Source organism: Hylobates moloch, unplaced genomic scaffold (assembly GCF_009828535.3).
Source record: "Hylobates moloch isolate HMO894 unplaced genomic scaffold, HMol_V3 SCAFFOLD_8, whole genome shotgun sequence".
NCBI classification, from domain to species: Eukaryota; Metazoa; Chordata; class Mammalia; order Primates; family Hylobatidae; genus Hylobates; species Hylobates moloch.
In genome coordinates, this window is record NW_026652283.1 from 109,821,370 (window position 1) to 109,842,408 (window position 21,039).

The 21,039-nt window shown below is 42.9% G+C and overlaps 1 protein-coding gene across 4 annotated transcripts in view; it reads left to right on the plus strand.

The window, feature by feature from the left end:
- CSGALNACT1 (chondroitin sulfate N-acetylgalactosaminyltransferase 1) overlaps positions 1 to 21,039 on the plus strand; it is a 352,092-nt gene that overhangs the window by 28,647 nt on the left and 302,406 nt on the right. Inside the window, exon 1 of one of the 4 annotated variants that reach the window (XM_058441983.1) lies at positions 5,844 to 5,924. The exons of the other annotated variants lie outside the window; for them this stretch is intronic. The gene's annotated coding sequence lies outside the window, so the exon portion shown is untranslated. Of the gene's footprint in view, positions 1 to 5,843; positions 5,925 to 21,039 lie in introns of those variants that run through there. 4 annotated transcript variants of the gene reach the window in all.

The window sequence follows — 21,039 nt, forward strand, 5'->3', positions numbered from 1 at the left end:
TGAATAGTACTTTATTCCTACAACTGCATAAATCGTGGGCTGAAATGTGGAATGAATATGTGGCCTCAAAATCAATGAGAGTGTGTGTGCGTGTGTACTCAGATTAGAACAAGTCTGTGCAAATAGGATTATGAATCTGACCTAAACTCACAGAACCCTGAAATAGAAGAGTTTAAAATGAAATTCTATCTTCAGCTCACACCAGTGAGTTGAAGCATTTCTTTGAGCATCTCAAACAGATCCTTCTTACTGTATGTAGCATTAATAATTTCTACTGCACAAAGAATGCTTGATATTTTAGCCTGCATTCTTATTCAGTTTTTATTTTTAGCGCTGACCTGTAGATGTGTTAATTTTTTCCATAAAAATTGTTAAACTGTGACTGTGGAAAAATGAGCCTACTTCTTTTGAATCATGTAGAAATTATCATAGTGTTTCCTTTGTGTGAGTCACAGTTAGATTTTATATAGAAGAATTTTCTTAATCCTCATAACAACCCTATGAGATTTTACAGATAAGGAAACCGAGGCACCGAATGTCTAAATGACTTGCCCAGGCCATGCTGCTAGTAAGTGCTGGAGCCCAGATTTCAGCCCTGGCAGCATGGTTCCTGAGTGTGGGTTCTTAATCATTACAAAACACGGCCTCTCAGAGCATCGTGCATAGAACTCCTGTTGCACTTGGAATGACATTTTGCTTCTATTCATTAAGATAAGGCTAGTCCCTTAAAGAGACTCAACAATAATTTTAGTTGTTTAAGGAAATATATGTTTATTTCCCTCTCATGTGGTCTGAGGGGAGCATTCCAGGTGAGCAGGCCTAGGAGGCCTCAGGGCAGAGGCAGGACTTTTGCTAACTTTCCACTGGAGACAGCTGAGGCCCACCTTGGTCCCAGGGTCATACCTACGTGTCAGGAAGGATGGAAAATGTCACCCAGCCACGGTGTTAGGGAAAAAGGGAGGGCACGCTTTGATGGGCAACCATCAACCATGACCAAAAAGGAGACTATCACCATCTTGATAGAAACAATTTGTGGCCAATTGCAGTGGCTCACACCTATAATCCCTTTGGGAGGTTGAGGCGGCTGGATCACTTGAGCCCAGGAGTTCGAGACCAGCCTGGGCAACATGTTGAAACCCCGTCTCTACACAAAATAAAAAAATTAGCCAGGTGTGGTGACGTGCGCCTGTAGTCTCAGCTGCTTGGGAAGCTGAGTTGGAAGGATGACTTGAGCCTGGGAGGTGGAGGTTGCAGTGAAAGCCGTGATCATACCACTGCACTCCAGCCTGAGTGACAGAGCCAGACCCTGTGTAAAACCAAACGAAACCAAACCAAACCAAACCAAACCCAACACAATTTTGTAATTACTGGGTGCAACCTGTCAACTAAAGAAAATAATAAAAGAGAGGGAAAAAGTCACTCCTAATTCCACTGGACATTTTTTTTTTTTCCCTTCATGCTGCTCACCATCCACTCCTTTCCATAAGCCCTCTGATTTCCTTTTGGGGAATCACATCTCTCCCCAATAAGGGAAGTCTGGGGTCATTGAAAAGCAGGTCGAGTGCCTTCCCTCAGCACCAGGAGTGGGTGTCTCACCCAGGCGGGACCAATAGCAAGCTTCTTCCCAGGGATTTGAATTTTGAGGGGAATAAAAGTGCTGGAGTTTATTCATTCCTGGAGGTGGCACCTTGACTAGTAACTCTGTATGAGGATGTTCCTAAGGTTGCTGTCTAGAAGCTTGTAGAATTGCCTTAGGTCTCACTAACTTACAGGCATGGCTCCTTAGCTTTCAGCCCTCTGAGCTCTCAGTATCCTAATAAAACCCCTTTTGTTGAAGTTAGTCAGAATCAGTTCCTGTTGTTTGCCACTAATGATTTTTAGCAGATATACTTGCTATCCGGAGGAAATCTCTGCCAGCGTTTGATGTTTTCCTTCCATTGTCTTCTAGTGTATTTTTTTCATAGTCAGTATTATATTGTTCATATGACTTTATACTCATTCTAAAAATATTTGTACATGGTGACTATAGTTAATAATAATGTATTGTATATTTTTTAATTGCTGAGAGAGTAGATCTTAAATGTTCTCACCACAAAAAATGATAAGCATGTGAGGTGATGATATGTTAATTAGCTTGACTTAACCATTTTACAATATATTCATGTACCAAAACATCATGTTGTACCCTGTAAATGTGTACAATTTTTGTCAACTATACAAAGGAAGAGAAACAAAAAGTAAACATGAAGAAAAAACATAAAAATGAATATTTTTTCATTTCACAACAGTAGTTGTATAATATTAGATTGTATGAATGTTCCATATTTATCAAGGTAGTTAACAATTTTTTGTGTCATAAACATATTTTTTAAATTACGTATCATTTTAGAACCATAGGGCTATTTCATTTATCAAAGGCCCTATATATTATTGTTTTAAAATTTAATGTTAACTTATCTTAAAGTTTGTAACTATTTACAATAACATTTTTATCCAAATACATGGAGCTTATATTATTTCCAGTGTACAGGCGACGCAGGCAGAATTATCAATATTTTGTTAGGAAGTTCAAGCCCGCATGACTTTCCCTAGGTAATATGGCCACAGAGACTTCGCAGAAAAATTTAAGTCTTCAGAACACAGAGGATTTTAAGTGAAACTACTCTGAATGATACTATAATTGTGGCTCCATGTCATTGTACATTTGTCCAGACCCATAGAATGTACAATACCGAGAGTGAACCCTGAATTATGGACTTTGGGTGATAATGATGTGTCAATGTAAGTTCAAGTGTAACAAATGCACCACTCTGCTAGGGTATGCGGGTAATGGGGGAGGCTATGTATGTGTTGGGGGTAGAGGGTATATGGGAAATCTGTGTATCTTCCTCTCAATTTTGCTGTGAACCTAAAACTGCTCTAAAAAGTGAAGTCTTTGGCCAAGCGTGGTGGCCCTTTCCTGTAATCCCAGCACTTTGGGAGGCTGAGGCATGTGGATCATGAGGTCAGGAGTTCGAGACCAGCCTGGCCAACATGATGAAACCCCGTCTTTACTAAAAATACAAAAACTAGCTGGGCATGGTGGCGGCCTTCTGTAATCCCAGCTATTAGGGAGGCTGAGGAGGAGAATCGCTTGAAACTGGAAGGCAGAGGTTTCAGTGAGCTGAGATCACACCACTGTGCTCCAGCCTGGGCAACAAGAGCGAAACTCCATCTCAAAAAAAAAGAAAAAAGAAAAAAAGTGAAGTCTTTAAAGAAATTCAGGTATTTTCATGCATTGGGTTCCATTTTATTTACCAAGCTACTTTCCAGCGCCACGCTGGGTGCCCCCTTGCCTTGGGCAGCCAGAACGCAGATTCTTATAGCTGTGCCTTCCAAAACTCAGCCATCTCTTTAGAATGGAGGGTGGGCTGCACTAGCGAAGTGCTTACCAAGGCTTAGTGCCTTGGACTTCTGCACCTGCCTGAAAATGGACAGTTATCCGTAGTGTCAGAGGGAGACTCGGTGCTTACTTCTGATCTTCTGTAGGTTTTTAGGTAAGGATGAACCCTGCATCATGTTAAACAGCAGCAGTCAGAGATGAGTAGATGGAGGCATGGGCAGGAGCAAGTTTGGAGCTCATGAGTCAGACAGCCACAGTGAAGCCAGGGAGGTGAGATCAGGGGCAGCAGGGCTCTCAGAGATGCTGAGGGCGCAGCTCTCTGCTTACGTGGGATGGTGGATAGTCACCCACCATCACCAGCCAAAGAAGAGAATGCAGGGCCACCAAGCACACATGGCGCTCTGTCTTTCCCACTCCACCCTCTCTGAAAGGTCATGACACGGAGGATGCAACGTGTCTGTGCATGAAACCCACAAGGCTGTGGGACTCATATACCTGAGCAGAACAGATTTCTATTTGCAACTTGTATTGAGTTCATTGCACCTTCATTGCACTTTGCGAATCCTTATGTATTAGCCGAGAGTGCAACAGCAGGCAGAATAATGGCCTCCCAAAGATGGCCACATCCTAATCCTTGTCGTTGTAATCTGTTATTATATGCAGCAAAAGGGACTTTGATGTAATGAAGGGAGGGACCTTGAGATGGAGAAATTATCCTGGGTTATCTGGGTGGGTTCCGTATCACAGACTTCTTGAAAGAATCGGAGAAAGAGAGGTGGTGATGAAGGCAGAGAACCAAAGTGATGCCGTGTGAGATAAACTCAGCCAGCCATTGCTGGCTTTGGAGATGGATTCAGGAGCCACCAACCACAGCCTCTGGAAAAGGCATGGAAATGGATTTTCTGGACACTGGAAAAAGCAAAGCAATGGATTCTCCTAGAGCCTCCAGAGGGAATGCAGCTCTGCTGAGCCCTAGATTTTAGCCCAGTGAGATGCATTTTGGACTTCTGACCTCCAGCATTTTAAGATCATGCGCTTGGGTGGTTTTAAGTTGCCAGGTTTGGGGTAGTTTGTGGCCGCAGCTCTGGGAAACTGATACAAATGTGCTTCTGGGCAGCGGTGGTCTTGCTTTCCTGGACAACTCGTGCTCAGCTTATTGGATATTGGAAAATCAGCATGGAGACTTTAGACAAAATCTCCACTTCAGGGAGAATTTAGGCACAAATCTGAGAGCCAGAAAATCCTAGAGTTTTTGAAATGAGAGATTTGAGGCCTCCCCTCCTTGAAATAAATGGTAATATGTTACTACTTCTATTGATAAAAAAGTTTCCTAATCTTTATAGACTCTTTGCTTAAGCACGGAACTATAGGTTAGAGCTCTGTTTTCAAACCAACTGTTTACATTTTCATTTGAATTTGGGACGAGGACTGAGGACTGTTTACAGATTGTAATGTAGCCACTTGCATTTCCCAGAGGGTTTTTTAGCATTTTCTCATGTCCACTACCATCAAATGGTGCAATGTATCACTAGGCTTAATTATAAGCTTTTCAAAGGAGGCACTTTTTCCAAAAAGTACATCCTAGTGTGGGAGGAACTAGCCATGATTTCTGTGTCCTTGTACCAGAACGCAAACCTGTTGCTGTGCCTTCCTCCTTGTGCCTTCATCTCCTCTCTCTGTCCCAGCAACTTCCATTCCTTAGTGGATCATTTTATAAATTCCATTCCCTTTTTCTTCTTTTGATATCCTGAGAACTAACAAAGTCAACTAGTCCTGAGGTTTGCGGCAAACACTGATTTATTCTTTTTTCAGAATAGTACCTTGCATTTGAATAACGTGAAAGTGATGTGACATTTTACGTGATGTAAGTGTAATTACACTTTCTAAGAATCCGTACCTCAGGATGTTTTGGGTTTTTATTACGGCCCACTTGTCTTTCATTAGCACGTTAACAATATTAAACACACACATATGATATTGTTTTCATTTATTTGGGTGTATACCCCAAATATAAGTTCCTTCAAATATAAGGGCTTGAAAATAAGGGAAATAAGACTGATCCTAAATTTTAGTATCAATCTGTTGGGTTTTTGGGCCAGAGCCCAAAATAAGGTGAAGATTTCCCAGGACAGAGGCTTGAGGGTAATCTGAGAAAATAAATTAGCATATACAAATAGAGGAGGCTTGCTGCAAAGTGAAGATGATTGAAAAGAGAGAAGCTTGAGACATTGGAATCACTTATCTAATCTTTGTCCCTAGAATAAAGATCGGTGGCAGGTAGTAGTGACAGCCAAGGAAATCCAAATAGTCTAGTTGCCCTGAAAACATCTGGGACATGGTTGTACTTGCTTCTGTTTTGGTTTTCTCAACAACGTTCTGATATTAAATGGGCTTTCCCTGTTGCAGATCTTGCTACTTGGGGAGAATATACTGGTCCTCAAGATGTTGATTCCTATTGCAAAAGAGGAGTTGGTGCTGTGGTCATGCCCAGCACTTTGGGCTTGGTTAATGTGAGTCTCTCTGAAGAATGACCCTGCCCTCGGTGAGTGTGCAAGGCCAGTGCCTATCCGTGGCTCTGGTCAATACACCAGCACTGTGAGACCGCCTGCAGGGTGGCCAGCTGGATTGAATTTGGTGGACCACATGCTCCCATCTGCTCCCTTCTCTAGTAACCACCCATGACCCTAGGCTGGGGCGACCATGTGCAAATGGTGTTGACTTTTGTGGCCAGACCTGGATTTGCATCTTGGCTCTGAAACCTAATACCTATTTGAGTTGACTTTGCTGGGCCTCTGTTTTTGTATCTGGAAATTGAAGAGAACACCTACATTGTAGGGTACCTGGCAGAAAGTAAGCATCCAAGAAATTATAACTATTATTTTAATTTTAATTAGCTAAAGGCATCATAAGACATTGCAAAAAGCTAGTCGATTAATTCATTTATTTAAATAAAAAATACTGATTGAGGCCCTTTATGTGCCAGACACTATACTGCATACATTTTAGGGGAGGGAGCAGTCAATGGGACAGGCAGGGCAGTCTCAAGCGCCAATTTCTTTTGCTTCCTTCTTGGTTTTAGTGTCCTTTTTCTCATCTAATTAGGAAAAAAATAGATAACTAAATGCTTATTTTAAACAAATTTGAAATGTAGGCAAAAGGTTTCTATTGAACTTAAAGCAGCATGAATTAATCGGTTTTAAATCACAGAAAAAAAATTCAATGCGGAATTTCTTTTTTTTGCTTGAGTTGAAGACTTACTAGGTTTTAGGAGCTGACACGGTAAATGTTTTACTGTAGCAACATTTTAGATTTGAATCTTTACATTGCCTACACCAGGGAATTTGTTTTTATAGCAATTAATTTTTCTTTTGAAATTAATACGAAAGGGATACATTTAATGATCCGTAGAAGTATTGACTTTATGTAAAGGAACAGCTAAAGCCAATTAGCATGTTTTAATTTGCATCTATTGTGCAGTTCATTAGGCATAAATGTGTTCTCAGCATAATGCGTGATATTTCTCAAGTATGTGATATGATGAGAAGACTTTGGTGGTTTTTTCAAATTTAACCTTTTCCATGACAGACAGAATTCTGTGTTTGTCGTGGAATGTGATACTTTAGTGTGAAGTGGCCCAACTTAAATGCTTTTAGCTAGAAGCCATTTCTCTGTCCTCTGAACTCTCTTGAGCACCCCAGCTATGGCTCATGTGCTTGTCACAGTCCATCAGGCTTTATGATTATTCCTCCGAGTTTCTTATCTCCCCCTGATAGATGAGAACCATGTGTGGACTAGGATTGTGTCTTATGTGTTGTCTGTGCCTATGTGTTTTGGGTAAAATATTTTTGTAGTTGCAGATTTCAGAGTGCAAACGGTGATTTCCATACATTGTTGATCAAAATCCTTCTATACATGGTGGGTGGAGTAGGCAGAGCGCTTGAGGTCTTGGCTGGGGACTTGGGCTTGTTGCGTGGGCCTGGAGATGTTTCACAGTCTCCAGGAGGTTGTTCACAGCAGGTTTTGGAAATGGTGGTGACAGGACTAGGACTCCAGAGGAAAATCTGGCAGATATCCCCAGTGTAGTTCTGGGGTGTGAGCCTTGAACTGAGAACCCAACGGGGAACATTTCAAGGTGGCTGAGTTCCAGCAGAAAAGGAGAGGGCTGGCTATACTGTTTGGTCACTGATTCTTGGATCTCATGTTTATTGTCACCTAGTGTGGTCCGGGAAACAGCGCTTTAAAACCCAGTGTGTATTTTCTTCTCTGTCCTGGCTGTGCAGCTCCTATAGGAGATGAGATCTGAGGTCTCAGGGCCTCTGCACAGGGCCGCCCTTACCACTTCGGCAGGCCTCCTTGGGGACAGGTGTCAGGCTCAGATTCTTCATCAGGGGCTTTGTTGTGATGTTTTAAAACATGCAACCAAAACCCTCCTCTGGGATGCTGCTTGGCCAGGACATTCTTGGGCATGAGCCAGCAGCACCAGAATCGTCCAGAGAGTGATGGAGGAAAGCTTTTTCCCTTTTGGGCACTGAGAACAAGCAAGTGGATGGGAGGAAGAGGGGAGGGAGGGTGGAGAAAGAGAATCAGCATGATGTCTTCCCATGCCACGCCTGGCACAGCCACACTCCTTCACCCTGTCCAGGGAAGGGAGCCACTCCTCAAACTACCTCCCAAGACATGTAATGCATACAGTTCTACCAGGAGAGGTTGATTCTCTTGGATTGAACAGTGTCTCTCCAGGTAGGATAAATGTGATATTTTAGTGTAAAGTGGCCCAATTTAAATGCTTTTAGCTAGAAGCCATTTCTTCCTCCTCCGAACTCTCTTGAGCACCCCAGCTATGACTTATGTGCTTGTCACGGTCCATTAGGCTTTATGATTATTCCTCCGAGTTTCTTATCTCCCCCAATAGATGAGAACCATGTGCTGACTGGGATCGCATCTTATTTATCTCTCTTATTATTAAGCACACTGCCTCCCTGCATCACTAAGGATTCACTTTGGCTGCCTGTAATGGAAAACCTAAAATGCTGGCATGAATTGTAGGGTTTCACTTCTCTTGTGCTAGGAGAAGGACAAGGGTAGTGGCTCTGGACTGGTGCAGTGGCTCTTCCATGTCACCAGTGCCCTTTAGCTTTCTCCGCTGTCTTTCTTATCATTCTCAGGTTTGTAAAATGGCTATTGTACCTCTGTCATTACATCTACCTTCCGGGAAGTCTAAAGGGCAAAAGGTGAGGTCAGAAGGGATGAGCCAGTGTAGTGTGCTCCTTCCATTATTAGAAGAATGATAGCTTTCTTGGAAGACCCTAATTAGTGAGCTTCGGCTTATGTCTCACTGGCCAGAAGTATGCCACGTGGCAATACTTAGCTGCAGGGGATCTGGGGAAGGGAGGTGTTTTTTCATTGTTGTTTTTTCATAAGGAAGAATATATGGCTGCCTGGAGCAAAACTGGGGTTCTACTCATAAAGAAGAAAGGCGAATGTAGGCAGCTGGCATTGTCTAGCATCCTCCCACGTAGAAATGACTCAGACAGACACTTGCGGAATGAGTGGCTTTAACTGTGGACGTGAAGCTTTATACCAAGACGGGAAGATCAAGTTCTAGAATCCCAGTAAGAAACAACGTAGGGATTTTTTGCTGATTTGCTCCTACCATCATCACACAACTATTTTGGACATTTAGCTCCTGGCATCCATTGTATTGTTTTTTTCTGAAAATATCTTAAAACGATGGGAGATTTCTAGATCAGGACCTTGGTGATGTTTAATGTACCCATACTCTGGGGCCTCCTGAGTTTTGCTTGGTCATAACAGAGGCAGATTGAAGAATGTGAGCCTATTTCCAGACACACCCCTTAGATAATGACACATATCAGCATGTGAAGATCCACTTGTCAACCTCCCATCACAGGGAGTACAGGGTGTCTGTGCCAGGCATGGGAAAGAATTCTAGCTTTTTCTCACTCGCTTTCATCCTACCTTCCAAAAAAATGCACGCAACGTGGCAAGATAAAATATAAATCAGAAAGACAAATGAGTCCAAGAGAAAACAAGGGTAGGAAGTGATGATTTGAGCCAGGGTTGAAGTCTAAGTTACTGTTTTGTATAGTGTATGTGTATATTGTATATGTGTGGCATAAGGTCCTGTGTACTTTCTAGAACTAGGGTACAAATTTAGCTCTCAGGTTTTAGCAGTCAGCAGGTGGAAAGAAAGACTCTGTTACACAGTTCGCAGTGTCTACAAGACAGATAGATGGTTACTCAAGGGAAGCTTAACTCTTTACAACGGTGAGAGTTCTTGCAGGGAGTATGTTAATAGCCATAATATGTCAGGACGTCTTCGCATGATGGGGAATTTGGGTTACAGGAATCCAGATGAGAGAGGAAGTTCATTCCTGTGGTCTGAGAGGGCTTCACGGTCATGGTGACCCTTGCAGAAGAGGCAAGGGTAGAGTGGATGGAAATAAGTCCTGTTTGGCCAGAGCAGAGCTTTGTGTGTAGGAGGCATGGGAGGCAGTTTGGGTGGATTTAGAGATGGCTAAATGGCAAACAACTGCAAACTGGGTAATGTTTTGGGCCGGGGAAGTGACATGATCAAAACAATGTTTTTAAAAAATGACTAAGTGTTCATGATGGGAAAGCATTGCGTACAATAATTATCAGTTCATATGAAATAGAAACAGTACGTTGATGGCAAGAAAAAAGAAAAGAGAACGTGTTTTAAAAACACAGATTCACTTGCTGCAACTGTGTGTTTTGTTGCTATAGCATAGGAATTGTGCAAATTCAGTCTTTGGCTTCTAGTTTTTAAATAGGAAAATGGTGGAAAAATAGAAAGCCTGTGGCCAGGCTTGGTGGCTCACACCTGTAAACTCAGCACTTTGGGAGGCTGAGGCGGGCGGAACACTTGAGGTCAGGAGTTCAAGACCAGCCTGGCCAAATGGTACAACCCCATCTCTACTAAGAATACAAAAATTAGTGGGGTGTGGTAACAAGCATGTGTAATCCCAGCTACTTAGGAGGCTGAGGCAGGAGAATTGCTTGAACTTGGGAGGTAGAGGTTGCGGTGAGCTGAGATTGTGCCGCTGCCTTCCAGCCTGGGTGACAGCGAGAGACTCTGTCTCAAAAAGAAGGCCTGTTACGCTTTGGACCTTTTAGTTATCATAAAAAGGGACTCTGGGCCCCAAGGGGAAAGTCTGCAGAGGCCCCAGCCCATGATGCCCATCCCTGCGATGGCTTGATGGCAGATGGTGGATGGGGCAGGGGCAGTTATAGGGCATCTTGGCCTGTGGATCCTTGGTGCCTGCCTCTAAGCAGTGCCTGAGGCTAGCCTAGACTAGGTTAGCAATGCCGCAAGACTAGTCTAGACTAGGATTGCAGTACCTGAGGCTAGCCTGGACCACGGTTACAGTGCCTGAGGCTAGCTAAGACTAGGGTTACAGTGCAAGAAACTAAAAATGGTATCTAGTCTTGCAGAACATAACCTACAGAAAAAAGCTATGGGTTCATAATCACTGGACAACCAAGCTGGGGTTGTTAAGCTGAGTCCCATTCAGGAGCTCAGAGGACTGGGTCCTGGGAACCAGAGACCCGAATAGGGCGTATTAGCTGTTTGATTCTATCGTAATGTCTAAACCACATAAAGGGGCAGCATGAGGGAATTTCTGGAGTGGTGGGACCATTCGTTATGGTTCTGTGGTGGTAGATACATGACTCATTGCATTTGTCAAAACCCGTATAGCTGAACATACGGAGTCTAGAGGCTTGGTGGTGAATTCACTGCCTTGGAAGATTACTGGTCTACCACCTTCCTAAGTAATCTTTTGGTGTGGCTATATTATGTGTCTGTACTCCGCAGAAGATATTTTCTGCAGTCATAAGAAGAAAGTAATAGTTCACAGCTAGATAGGCTATGTCAGTGGTGACAAAGGAACTTGTTTGCACCTTGCCTCTGTCACACGAGGTTAATGATAATACATATGCCTTTTAACCGGTGTGGCTTCACTAAAATGGAGACTGCAGAGGCACTGAGCATTGTGCATAGGACTCCGTAAAAGTTAATTCCATTCCTCCTCTCTGCCAAAAGCAACTATTTCTTAAAATGATAATTTTACAAGAAACTAACATCTGCATAGTGCTTATCACATGCATTATCTCATTTAGTTTTCACAGCAATCCTGTTAATTAAGTATGAATTTTTGCCTCGTTTATCCCCACTAAGGCTTGGAAGTTTAAGTCCTTTGCCTAATGCCATGCAACAACTGAGTGGGGAGCTGTGGCTCTAGTATAGGACTGCAGACCCTTAGTCATATATAATTATAATTCTATTTGGAGAACTTGCGGAAAAGGATCAGGTCAACTTTAATCCTCTATGCTATTTGTGTATTTGGAGGTTGAAGGAAGTGTAAGAAATTGCAAAAGGAAATACTGATTTTTTTTTTTTTTTTTTTTTTTGAGGCAAAGTCTCACTCTGTCACCCAGGTTGGAGTGCAGTGGTGCGATCTTGGCTCACTACAACTTCCGCCTCCCAGGTTCATGCGATTCTCGTGCCTCAGTCTCCTGAGTAGCTGGGATTATAGGTGTGCGCCACCACATCTGGCTAATTTATTTATTAATTTATTTTATTTTTTTGTAGAGGTAAGGTTTTACCATGTTGGCCAGGCTGGCCTTGAACTCCTGGCATCAAGTGATCTGTCTGCCTCAGCCTCCCAAAATGCTGGGATTACAGGCATGAGCCACTGTGCCCAGCTGGAAAATTTTTTTTTTTTTTTTTAAAGAGAAAGTTTGTATCATATTATCAAAGGAGAAATGGTTTTGGTTGAGATAAAAGATAACCATGTATAGAACAATTATATAATAAAAAGCCAAGATTGACAACACAGGAAGATCATATCTTCTATTAGACAAGATAAAGCATATTTAGAAGTATACTCCCTACCACACAGGATATGCCGAGTGCACAGAGGGAGGTACAAAGGCAGTGCTCTGATCATGGAGGAAGGGGAGTTGGCATATGACTTTTCCCCTGTGTCTCCCCTAGAAGACAAAAGCTTTATTTTGGGAGAGGGGAAAGATTACAAGCTAGATTCAAGACTGTGTTAGAGGAAAGGGCGGGATTATTGAAGGATTGGCAGGATCATTGAAAATGCCGTCTCCTTGGTTTCTGGGGATAAACTGCCTGCCCAAGACTGAGGCTTAATCAGAACAAGAGAACAACCTCCAACCCCCATTCCCTGTCACCAGGCTGGCAAGCGTTCAGTGACAAGTAATATGTGGAGACAGACTTTCTCTGAGACGTGGTGCAAAGGAAAGACTGAAGTCTCTGAGAGTGCAGCAGTCACTGGAAAACAGACTTGGCAATCAGCCCTTGCCCTGAACACAGGGTATCACTAGAGGAATATGAGGCTGGTAGATCACTGAGAGTAACCACAGAGACAACAAACCTCCAAGTCAGCCCAACTCCTTGTTAGATTAACTCAAACTCTTACACTAGAGACCTAGCAGAACTAGCAGAAGGAAAGATGTGCCCGTTTCCAGGCATTAAAATATATTTACCCCCATCTTTATCCTCCCACACTTTCAATACAAAAATTACCACGCATGCAAAAAGGCAAGAAGAAAATAAACTGTTTTATTATAAAGACACATTCACCTAAATGTTCATCACAGCCCTATTCGCAACAGCAAAGACATGGAATCAACCCAGATGTCCATCAACAGTAGACTGGATAAAGAAAATGTGGTACATACACACCATGAAATACTATGCAGCCATCAGAAGGAAATGAGATCATGTCCTTTGCAGCAACACTGGTGGAGCTGGAGGACATTATCCTAAGTAAACCAATACAGGAACAGAATAGCAAATCCCATATGTTCTCACTTATAAGTGGGAGCTAAACATTGACTACTGATATGGTTTGGCTCTGTGTCCCCACCCAAATCTCATTTTGAAGTGTGCTCTAATAATTCCCACGTGTTGTGGCAGGGACCTAGTCGGAAATAATTTGAATTGTGGGGGCAGTTTCCCCCATACTGTTCTCGTGGTAGTGAATAAGTCTCGCAAGATCTGATGGTTTTGTCAGGGGTTTCCACTTTTGCATCTTCCTCATTTTCTCTTGCTGCCACCATGTAAGAAGTGCCTTTCACCTCCCACCATGATTCTGAGGCTTCCCCAGCCATGTGGAACTATAAGTCCAATTAAACCTCTTTTTCTTCCCAGTCGCAGGTATGTCTTTATCAGCAGCATAAAAACGGACTAATACAAGTACACATGAACACAAAGAAAAGAACAGCAGGCACTGGGGCCCACTTGAGGGTAGAGGGTGGAAGGAGGATGTGGATCAAAAGCCTACTTATCAGGTATTATGCTTATTACCCGGGTATTGAAGTAATCTGTATACTGAACCCCTGCAACACACAATTTACCCGTATAACAAACCTGCAGATGTACTCTTGAAACTAAAAGTTAGAAAACAGAAAAAAAAAAAAAAAACCCAGGAGACAAAGCAGTCATTGGGACCAGACTCAGACATGTCACAGATGTTGGAACAATCTGACAGGGGACTTAAAATAACTATGATTAATAAGCTAAAGGCTCTAATAGAAAAGGTGGGCAATGCACAAGAATGGATGAGTTAATAGAAATTACCCAAACTGAAACACAAAGAGAAAAAATTTTTAAAAAGGAAAAAGAAGAATAAAACCAAACGCCTCAGAGCTCTGGGGTAATATCAGTCTAACATATAGCTTATTGGAGTTCCAGAAGGAGACTGGAGAGAGAGAATAGAGATGGGAAAAATATTTAAAGAAATGTTGGCTGAGAAATTTCCCAAAGTAATGACAGACACCAAATTACAGATCCAAGAGGCTCAGGGGGTTACCAGACAGGATAATTACAACAAAACAAAACACACCCAGGTATGTTATACTCCAATAGTTGTAAACAAAAGAGAAAGAGAAAATTTTAATTCAGCCAGAGAAAAGGAATCTAAGTATAGGCTGCTTTTCAAAGAGAAAAATTAGAGGGCTGGAGATAGGTTACACAGCAGATAACAAAAGTTTGAAATTATTGGAGCAAGAGATGAACAGGAATGGGGAATAACTGGATAAAGTTTATAGATGGCAAAATTAGCCTTTGAAAGGAGAAACATCTCCTTCTTTTAAAAGACAAGATAAAAAGAAGAAGGGTGAAGCTGGAGAGTGCTTTGGGTGCAGAGAGGAGGATGTGGAGGTGAACTCATTCGAGTGCCATGCATCCATTGAGTAAAGTAGGACACAGGTCTTCAACAGGATCAGAGAAAGGCATTTCCTAAACGTGTTCTGTGGTTTCCTTTCACCACAGCTTGGCTTCTCTCTTTGTTCCACTCCCCTTCTCCATCTGGGGCTGCCCTGGCAAAATACCACAAACTTCATAGTAGGAAAAATGTATTGAAATTAATTTCAACTGAAATGTTGCAGATTTGGAGGAGGCTGGATGTCTGGAATTAAGGTGTCCTCAGGGCGAGATCCCCTCTGAAACCCATAGGGGGTCCTTCCTTGCCACGTTCTAGCTTCTTGTCACTTGCCAGCAATCTTTGGTGTTTCTTGGCTTGCAGCTGCAGCAGTCCAGTGTCTGCCTTTGTCGTCACATGACATTCTGTGTGTGTCTCTGTCTTCTCATAAGGACACCATTCACATGGGATCCAGGGGCCTACCTGCTCCGGTATGGCCTCACCTTAACTAATTACATCTGAAGCAACCTTATTTCCAAATAAGGATGCATCATGAGCTACTGTGGGTGAGGACTTCCACATATCTTTTTTAGTGGGGACACAATTCAACTCATAACACTTACTACGTCTTCGTCCCTCTTTACAAATTTTCTTCTAGGGAAATCCAACTCACTGTCTGAAGTGCCCTTGAGTCCTACCTCCTATCTGAAGCCTTTCTTAATGGAATTCCCTCCTCTCAGCACTCTGTCATGCTGTTCAAACAAGTTATATCTTTTATGTGGTTCACTATTCCTGTCTGCCCAGCATGGCTCACCATCTTGAGAACGGAAGTGATTCAGCTGCTCTTTGCACCCTTCACAGGGTCCAGAGGCACTTCCTAGTAAGATGATTTAGGATCTTGCAGTACAGAGAAAGCCATTACAATCAGAGGAAATGGGGATGGAGAGTAATCAGAAAAGCTTTTTCTGAAAGAGGTGAGATAAAGCATTGGAAAGATGGGAGGAAGAGAGGATATTCCAGGCTGTTTTTTGAAAATAGTATTTTTTCATTTTGAGGGTAAGATTGTAACTACGCTTCCTTACAATGATGTTTTAGACTGTTCTGCACAGGGTCCACCAGGAGCCTTAACATCAGTCAGGATTGGGTTCATTGTTTGTAACTGCACTTGGATGTTTCTTGCCAAGCTTGACCCTCTGCACATTTTTAGATATTCCATCTCTGTTAACTGTCTATGCCTTTAGCTGCCTCAGTGAGATGCTCTTCTGTCTTGAGCAGGGTAACAGGAGCTGTCCATCCATGCATTTTTATTCTGTTGTGTTTTGGTGCTGTTTTGGCCAGGAAGGCACTGCATTTTAAGAAACGCGGTGGTTGGCACTTCTTTTTTGTGATGGCGGTAGTTAGAGTGCAGAGACTTGGTCGCGATAAGGAAGAGCTTTGCAGGGATGATTTTAGGATGTGCTGAGTTTGGTAGAAGCACAGCAAGGCTTACTTGGGCCCTTGGAGAACAAGCAGAGTGAATGTTCAGGAAGAGAGTACTCAGTGGCTAGAGGTGGGCACCATGAATTTAAAACGCTGCCATTATGTTCTTTTCCTGGTTCCCCACTGCAGACAGCTAAAATCTCTAGGTACTCTCCTCTTCCAATTGTTCCTGTGAAGCTTGGTACAACAATGAGCATGAGTTTTGGTGTTGAAGAGCTCTGAGTTCTGGCCAGGCGCGGTGGCTCAAACCTGTAATCCCAGCACTTTGGGAGGCCAAGGCGGGCGGATCACGAGGTCAGGAGACTGAGACCATCTTGGCTAACACTATGAAACCCCGTCTATACTAAAAATACAAAAAATTAGCTGGGCGTAGTGGCAGGTGCCTGTAGTCCCAGCTACTCAGGAGCCTGAGGCAGGAGAATGGTGTTAACCTGGGAGGCGGAGCTTGCAGTGAGCCAAGATCGCACCACTGCACTCCAGCCTGGGCAACAGAGCGAGACTGCGTCTCAAAAAAAAAAAAGAGCTCTGAGTTCTAACCCCAGCTTCACCACTTATTATTTCTGTGATGTTGGGCATGCTGCTTCCACATCTGTAAAATAGGTTTAGCACCACTTTTAGAGTTAGTGGGAAGGTTCAATGAGATAAGATATTAAGATAATTGAAAAGTGACCATCCCAGTAATGCCTGGCATGTTGGAGGTGCCACACACTGTTCGTTTATCCTTTCCTAGTTTTGAAGAGTATGGGACACCACGACAAAGAGGAGTGAAGTGGCTACGGGTGGGCATGTCAATGAAGGCTGAAATGGAAGTGAATTGTTGGGATGATGCTCTGGTCACCTGTGAGATGTTACATTGAGATTCCCTTCTTTAGCTGTGGGCATCTGCAGGGTGTTAGGCTTTTTGCTTCTCAATGTTCATTCTTTTATAGCCTAAGATCCATTTGGCAAGTACATTTCTGAAATATATTAATTTTTACATGTGATAATATTGCTGATTTAGGGGGTTATACTGTAAAAGCTTCCATATAAGTTTGCTTTATTTGCGATGTTCCCTTAAACAGACGCCACACTGTTGAAATACATTACTTCCTGCCACTTGGCACACAGGGTTTGGTTTCCTATATTTCATCACCAAAGTGAATTCTCTTAAAATTTATTGTTGAACTTGTTAGACTCTCTTCCTTTGTCTCTTTTTATACTTTTTCCTCGCCCCACCCTCCTGCAGGAGGGAAATGTTTTCCACTGCTTTAAAATTGATTAATAAATATTTCAGGATAAAAATATCAGTTTTAAAACTTTCAACTTCCATCTTTTTTTTCCTCCCAGCACAAGTCAACTATCACTGTTGACGACTGCTTACTTTTTATTGGGCCTGACTTAGCACAAGGACTATGAATTATCCTTTAAAGACATATAAAAATCTAAAGCTATATTGCCCTCGGAAATATATTTATATTGAAAGCATAAATTAAGAAAAAAATGAATATGTAAAAGTTGACCAAACAGTTCTAGACTAGCAGCAGGGGGTGGGTGGGGCAATGAACCATGGGGACAGTCTTCCTTGAAGCATGTGGAGACTGTCTTACTAATCCTCATTTCAGGCAGTACTTTTGAGGAAAAAAAAAATCAGAGATGAGCATACGGTAGTGATGCAATCGAATAAAGAAGGAGAATGTGAAAGAGACCATCTAGGCGGTATTTAACAGCACCTCGTTGGCCTTCATGTATAAATATAACAGGAGTGCAAATGCTTGTGATGATTTCAGGAGCATTGCCTCTGAAACTGGCAAACAGTAACGGTAAGAAGTAATTATAGGGTTTCTACTCAATTTAACACATTATGCAAGAAGTGTTAAATGAAGAATTTTTACCCTTCAAACATGTTCTCATTTCTTTTTTTTTTTCCATACAGAGAAGTACAGAGAGCAATGAAACAAGAACTTGTGGACCACTCCCTACCCTAGGACTAATACATGTTAACATTGTGCCCTGTTTGCTTCAGATTTGTTTTTAAATGAAAGAAATAAAATATTTCTGACCGATGTACTCTTTGTTCCTCTCCCTTCCCTCCTCAGAAGAAGCCATGATTGTGAACTTGGTGTGTTTCCTGTCACCAAGCGTAGCGTTGTTAAGGTGATCTATTTCTTTTACAGGACCCATCCTTTTTTCAGATGATTTCACTGCTTTATCATAGGTGCTATAAAACAAACTAGATGACTGCAGCAACCTCGCTAAACTGACTTTCAGCTGGTAATTATTTCTTGACAAATGGATTATAGACCCTATTCACTCTCCACATATAGTCATGCTGTGTTAATTTTTAATTATGCATTTGATGGAATGACAGAAACAATTATAATTAATTTATGGCTTTTTGGGTTTCTTTTTCTCTAACATTTTGAATCAGAAGTCACAGATAATTTCCAGGGATATGGATGAAACTGGTTTTGTTGCAGTGTTTTCCTAGAAGTATTTCTTAAGGAGGAAAAATTAAGCCTGTGAGGAGTAAATATTTCACACACATGTCTTGCCTCCTTCCAAGCTGTGAAATGAAAATAAGAAGTAATTAGTCATTTACATCTGCTGTGGACCCAACCCAGCCTTGACTTTGCATCTGGTCTGGTTGCAGACTGGAGCAAATGTTCTGTAGGGGCCTTTAGGAGTGGAAGGCGCTCAATCCCAGAGTGCCCTAGAGCTCTGTCCTGCGTCCACTTACAATCTTACCTGACCTGGCTGTCATCCTGCGCTGTGCATTAGACATACCTGGGGGACTTGGAAAACTCCCCATGCCACACCCAGACAATGACATCAGACTCTGGGTGGTGGGGGGCAGACTCAAACCTCCATAGTGCCTAATGCCCTTGTGGTGATACCACTGAGTGCCGAGTTGAGAAGCACCACTTGGAAAGCAACAAGCTATTTTGGCCTTCCTCTAGGTTCTAGAAGTCACCAAGGGCTTTCCAGCTTCAGGAGCACTTGCTGTTCCCTCTGTAGGAACCACTTCATTCTCTCAGGTCATTTCTACTGAGAAAGGCCTTCCTTGATCATCCTATCTAAAACAGATCCCCACCCTTCACCAGCTAACCCAAAGCATGACATCCTATTTATTTACTTCCTAGCCCTAGGCTTACCCGAAATCATCTGTTAATTTGTTTGCTTTCTATTGTCTCTTCCTCCCTTCACTAGAATATAAGCCCCTTGAAGGCAGGCCTGATGCCTACGACAGTGCCTGGTATAATATATACATATAACATATCTGTTAAATGAGAATGAATTCTAATATCAAGATGCATTGAAGAGATACTGAGCATAGGCTTGAGTCCTTTTTCTGAGACCTGGAGAAGAGTTAGCTTCTTTCCAGCATAGCTGTACCCACCTCTTGGTAAGTATGTAATCAGAACACAGGCTGGCAGCATGTTCTTGAATCCAGCCCTGTTCCTGTTTCCTGATCTTGCCCTCAGCCTCTCCAAATGAATAATAATAATAATAATGACAATGAAAATACGGGCATGAATATGATAATAGTCAGCTTTAAGGAACATTCATGTACTTTTTCTAATTTTATCTTTCCTGTGGGATGGGGATGATCATACAGATGGTGAAACAGGCTCTGAGCAGTTAAATGAATGACATGTGCAAGTCCACATATGTGGTACGTGATGGAATTAGAATTTGTACCTCCTTGGGACACCATGAGAGGGACAAGAGAGGGCACCAGACTTTCCAGGATTAGGGAGCACTCACCTGCCCCTCCACTCCGTGCTGACAACGGCACTTTTTCCTCGTGAAGCTCTGTGCTCTTGTTGGTTTAAACAGTCCCAGGGCGTGGACAGAACGGCCAGTGGAATGGCGAGAGGATGCAGCAGTAATGAGGAGGAAGTTTTCCCCATCTCCTGCCTTGCACATTTGGAACCTGGTGCTGAGTCCTCAACTCATACTTGCTGAGTTCTTTTAATGGAAGGGTTCACACATACCTTGAGGATGTGACCTTCCTAACTTGCTGTGACCCAGCAGGCAGCAGGTTTTGTAGCTGAGTACTTGGAGCTATGCGGCTTTATTTCACTTGGTTGGCTTGTGAGGACAGCCTCCCCTCCACAGTGCGCCACTGTGAATATCTTACTCATAATGGACCCCATATGAGTTTCAGGAAAATGTCCTAAAATCTGGGGTAGCTGTTAATCAATGGATCAGTTTCAACATGGCTACTGATGATAGAGATGAAAATACCCCACGCTGGCCGGGCACGGTGGCTCACGCTTGTAATCCCAGCACTTTGGGAGGCCGAGGCGGGCTGATCATGAGGTCAGGAGATCGAGACCACGGTGAAACCCCGTCTCTACTAAAAATACAAAAAAAAAAAAAAATTAGCCGGGCGTGGTGGCGGGTGCCTGTAGTCCCAGCTACTCGGAGAGGCTGAGGCAGGAGAATGGCGTGAACCCAGGAGGCGGAGCTTGCAGTGAGCCGAGATTGCACCACTGCACTCCAGCCTGGGCGACAGAGCGAGACTCTGTCTCAAAAAAAGAAAAAAGAAAATACCCCATGTTGACGGGCCTCCCAGGTGATGCAGTGGGCAATGGGCTCCTAGATGCTGAGTCTGCTGGAATGTCCCATAACTCAGACCTACGTGCTGTGCACATTTCTTTGCATGTAAGAAACATTTGCATAATTTCACCATTAGAACATCAAAATAAAACAGGGCAATGTGACCAGTTACCTTGACCTCAGAACCAAATTAAACTACTTTCCTCCAGTTCTATCTCAGTTCTCCCTCCTTAGCACCTGTCTGTGTTCCTTTCTCTGCTCAGCTCATCCTTTCTCAGGGTGGAGTGGGAGTGTATTTTTGTTGTTTCTATCTAGTAGAGTTTTTTTTTTTTTTTTTTTTTTTATGGAGTCTCGCTCCATCACCCAGGCTGGACTGCAGTGGTGCCATCTCAGCTCACTGCAAGCTCTGCCTCTGCCTCCTTG